We start from the raw sequence: 5,301 nt of genomic DNA, 5'->3' as shown, positions 1-5,301 counted from the left end.
GAGCTGCCTGCGAGGCTTGATCTCTTGTCCACTGCACCATGCTGTCTTTCATTCACAACATAAAGGAAATGGAAATAAACCTAATTACTTACTGAGTCTTATTTAAATACCAACTTCATAGACTGGTCACCTTTTCACAGGATTTTGAAAATCAATTTTATGAAATGCCACTCTTCTGTATGTAAATTACACTAAAGTGTAATCAGCTTTGTGCCTTTAGAGTTAGAAAAGCTGAGTTAGAATCTGGCACTTTATGAGCTCTGTGTTAATGGGCAAGGCCCAGAATTGCTCTGAGATTTTGTATTCTCCTTTCTAAAATGGGGACAATTTGTTTTTCAGTCATATCTGACTCTTCATGACCACATTTGGAATTTCCTTGGGAAAGAAAGGTTTGCCAATTCCTTCTCCAACTCATTTTACAGATGAGGAAGGAGAGGAAAACAGGGTGAAGTGACTTGCCCAATGTCACACATCTAGTAAATGTCCGAGGCTGGATTTAAACTCTTCCTGATTCCAGGATCAGCGCTATATTGCCACCTTGCTGTCCCACGATCAACATCCACTTATAATTACATGTTCATTTATGCACAGTTAGATAACATCTCCATATTATACTAAATGCCTGTAAGGAATGCCTGTAAATGACTGTAGGAAGGAAAGGACTTGACAAACGTTCACACATCTCTACATGTACATACATGTAAATGTAAGTTCCTACGTTTATGTGAATAATAATAAACATCAAAACAAGGCCCTAAGTCTAGAGTTGAAAGGGGCAGAGGTCATTTAGTACAAACCCTTCGGAAAAGGGGTCAGGAGTAAGTGATTTTCCTGAGGTCACAAAGGTAATAATTCCTGAAAGTACAATCAGAATAATTAGTGGTAGATTCTGTAACAGTTAACATTAAGACCACAGGTGGTTAATTCTCATCACCTCGCTGGATCTCAGTTTCCTCTTCTGTAAAACAAAGGGATTAAGGGGCAGCCAGGTAACACAGTGAGTAAGAGCACCGGCCCCAGTGTCAGGATGACCTGGGGATTGAATCTGTGCTCAGATACTTAGCACTCACAGAAAACAACTGGCCCTGTAACCTTGAGGAAGTTACTTAACCCCAATTATTTAAAAAAAAAAAAAAACAAAGGGATTGGCCTAGATAAACTCAGGCATCCCTCACCACTCTGAATCTATGAACCGATATTCCTATTTGGTATAAGATTTTCAAAGAGTTTATCAGAAACATCAAAGGAAAGTGAATTATTCAGTTACAAGGTTTTGACAATGGTTGCTTCTCTATTGACTAATAAAATGGCAGCCTAGAGAAATATTGGAAACTCTGCCCTATCTGAGTGTCCAATTTCTCCTGAGAGGAAATGAGATGTTTAGACTGGATAATCTCTGGAGTTCCTTTAAATTCTAAAGCTATCAAGCTGTGTTTTGAATTTAAAGTTTATCTAAAATTTGTATGGTGTCCCAACAACAGTTTCCCCTTCCAGCTGACAAATATTCACACATAAGTCTCCCATAAAAGGCGTTTGCCCCAAGACAATGAAAGCAAGTAGCATGGAAGCAGTCACTCCAAGTGAGAATACACAGTCGTCTGCTGGTCCGCTTCCCTCTGGGTTGCCAGGAACCAAGCGCGTCTGCTTTAACAAGCACAGACGGTATTCGTTGTGTTGGACCTGAGTTGTTGCTGTTTGATATTGTGTCCACTCAGGTTATTGTAGTCATTATGCATTTTGGCCTGCTTCTGCCTAATTCACTCTACCAATGTGTCTGTGTACACCAAGCTTGTTCATTGTTTATTTCCAACTCTGCTCCAGTGACTGTTTCAGCTCAGAATATACTACAGCCACCTAGTTGGGCTCTAGAATTAACTCTTCTGTGCGGCAGAGCTCTGAAGGAGCCACTTGGTCCAACTGCCTCAGGCAGCATTTCTTTTTTTTTTTTTTTTGAATATTTGATTTTAAAACTTTCAATTCCAGATTCATTCCCTTCCCCCCCTGCCACCCACCCCCACTGGGGAGACAAGCAGTTCAGTATAGGTTGTACATGTGAGGCTAATGCAAAACAATAACATAGTAGATATATTGTAAAAGACTGACTATATTTCCCTCCCTCCTATCCCACCTCCCACTTGTTCTATTCTCTGCTTTGATCCTGTCCCTTTTCAAAAGTGGGTGCTTCCAACTTCCCTCCCCCCCTCAGGCAGCATTTCTTAAACTCTTCCTATGTGCCAAGCACTTGTAATGTAATGCCAAGGAAAGACAACTTCCCAAGGTTCAAAATACCAGCATAGCTGCTCTCCATTTTATTCAGTGACCAACCAAGAACAGAGAAGATCAAAACATGACATCATTCCAAATACAGCATTTACTAAATGTGATTAAATAATCTCCAAGGACTACCCCACCCCAGGACCTTCCAATCATTCAATTAATTACAAAGTTCCTGGTCTAAATACTTCTCCACCCCTAGACTATACCTTCATTTAGTCCACCACAAAGCACAAAAAGGTCAAAAGTTCCCCACCCCTGGATCTCAATTGAATCTACCCCAGAGTTACATCAAGTTTAAACACAGCACTTAATACCCAAATGGAGGTCTTTTCTTCATCTTGACACATAGGCAAGTTCTCAGCAATCTTAGTTCCTGGGGAGACAAGGCTTAGCAAGGCCACAAGATACATTGTCAGTCTCTTCATTAATTCATCCTCTGTCTGTAGAACAGTCCTAGAACCCCTGAAGACATTAGCAAAACCCTCTCCCAGGATTTCTGTAAACATACAACAAGAAAATCCTTCTTCAGGGCTTCTGAACCAACAGAAAGGTTCCCAGACCCCTGCAACAACAGCACTGCCCTTCACCAGTGGACAGTATTCACTCTGTCTGCAGGACAGTCTCCAGACCCCTGCAACAACAGCACTGTCCTTCACCAGTGGACAGTATTCACTCTCTGTCTGCAGGACAGTCTCAGGGCTTCTTAGCCAACAGCCAGGTTCCAGAACTTCTTCAACAAAAGGACTGTCTTTCACCAGTGGACAAATCTGGCAAAACAACATCAAAACAGACAGACAAAGTACCAGCAAAACAGCCATGTCTCCTCAGTCCTTGGCAGCTCAGGGGGCAGGTCTCAAAAGTCCAGGGCAATTCAAAGCGGCCCTCAGCAATCCTTCTCAGTCTCTCTCTCTGCCTCCACGAGGTGCTACTTCCCAAAAAAGATTTTCTGCCTCCCTCTTGTCTCTCCAAATCTACCAGCTCCTCCCAGTTCAGGACTCTCTTTTCACATCAACAAGTCCATCCCACAGGTGGGATTAACAAGCTTTGGGTTTTAACACAATCAATTTGAAAAACCAAGCCAAAACAGGGGAATCTTTAAATGCCATTACTATCACAGCACTGTACTAAATGCAAAGGATACAAAGAAATGAGAAAGCAGTCCTTGCTGCCAAGGAGCTCACAGTCTAATGGGTCAAGGACATATAAACAACTGGGCACATGCAGGATAAGGCAGGAGATGGACGGTCATCTCAGAGGGAGGGTGTTAGCAGTAGGGAGAGAGGAGCACCGCTAACGGCCTCTTGTAAAAGTGAGAATTGAGAGGAGTTTGGAAAGAAGCCAGAAAAACTAAGAGGCAATAGCGATGAGAGGGCATTCCTAGTAGTGGAGAGAAAACCACTAGTTGAAAGGAAGAGAGAAGGAAGGTGGAGCACTGTTTGCAAAGACCAGCAAGCAGACAGTGTGGGCTGGGACACAGTTCATAAAAGCCTGGAGTGGTAGGAAGGGGATAGGTTGAAAAGAGCACTTCATCTTTTATCATGGAGGTAATAGCCACTAGCTTCCAGTGAGTTGGGAGGAAATGGGGGTGTAACATTTTAGCAAAGTCACTTTGACATCTGAATGGAGAATGGATTGGATTGGAAAGAGGCTTGCTTTAGGGAAACCAGTTAGAAGGTTAGAATCTAGGAGAGACTTGATGGGGACCTGAACTTGCATGGTGACTGACTATACAATAAATAGAGAGGAGTTGTATAGGATAGATGTCTTGAAAGTGGAAATGACAAGATTTGGCAGTGGAATGGATTGGTGGGGTGAGTGAGAATGAGGAGTTGAGGGCGACATGGCAGTAGTGAGCCTGGGCAGATGAGATAATGGTGGTGCCTTCAATAGAAGTAGGAAAGTTTAGATTGAGAGGAGGAAGATAATGAGAGTTAGGTTTTGGACATCAAGTTTGAGCAACTGTCCAAAAAACCGGTGAGAGTATAGAGTATGAAGAGGAGAAAGCCCAGGAGAGAGCCTTGGGAGCTACTCCCAGTGAGTGGGTGTGAGCTGGAGGAGTGTACGGGACAATGTGAGTTCTGTCCCACAGGAATTCGGGAGCTGCCTTGGGGCCTCTAGGTTCCAAGGCTGCTCTGTACTCCTGGGAGATGAGGAAGTGCTGAGGGCCACAGTCCAGTTGCCGGCTCACAAGGACGTCTCCCACGAGACCCGCTTGCTTGATGAACAACAGCTGACATGACTGGTTCGGTCCCCCTCCGTTGGTTCACGCTCCCCATGCATGAGGAGATCATGCTTGAGTCATGCTCTATATAAGGAGTCAGTTTTCTTTCTCCCGCATGCCTGCCGTGTTGGAATAAACTGCAAGTTGTTTCTCTCTCTTGTCTCTGGCCTCTTCAGTCCCTCCTGAGAACACACGCTAAGGCTGGCCCTTAGGCTAGTAAAGATAGCGGGGCTTACGGAGGAGGATTCAGCAAAAGATACCGAGAAAGAGCAGACAGACAGACAGACAGACAGACAGACGGGAGGAGGAGTATCAGGGGAGCAGAGGCTGCAAAAGTCTAGAGGGGGGGTGTCAAGGACAGGAGGGGGTCAGCAGTGTCCGAGGCATCAGAGGGGTCAAGGCGGAGTCTGAGAAAAGAACATTCATCAGACTCAGCCTTTCGTGTACCGCCCTCATCTGCTCCACCTTGCATTTGGAAAAGTTCATCTTATTTGGCTTCTATTGTGTTTAGAATTTTAAAAAATTTAAGATGCCTGAGACAAGAGAAAATAAGAGGATTCAAACAAAAATGTAAGTTCATTTCTCCTTTGCCCATCTACAATGCTAATAGCACTCAACCAAGCTATGTCCTTTTAGAAAGTGGCCAAGACCTGGGTTCGAGTCCCACCACAGATGCTTACTACCGTGTTTCCCCGATAATAAGACACTGTCTTATTAATTTTTTTTGGAAAGAAAAACACCAGAGGGCTTATTTTCGGGGGAGGGCTTATGTTGTCCTGCCTCAGCTCTCCTCCGCGGCACTG

The sequence above is a fragment of the Petaurus breviceps genome, unplaced genomic scaffold, assembly GCF_028583685.1.
Source record: "Petaurus breviceps papuanus isolate PSGF00001 unplaced genomic scaffold, PetGlider_PUasm1.0 173, whole genome shotgun sequence".
Classification (NCBI taxonomy): Eukaryota; Metazoa; Chordata; class Mammalia; order Diprotodontia; family Petauridae; genus Petaurus; species Petaurus breviceps.
This window is presented reverse-complemented; position numbering follows the sequence as displayed.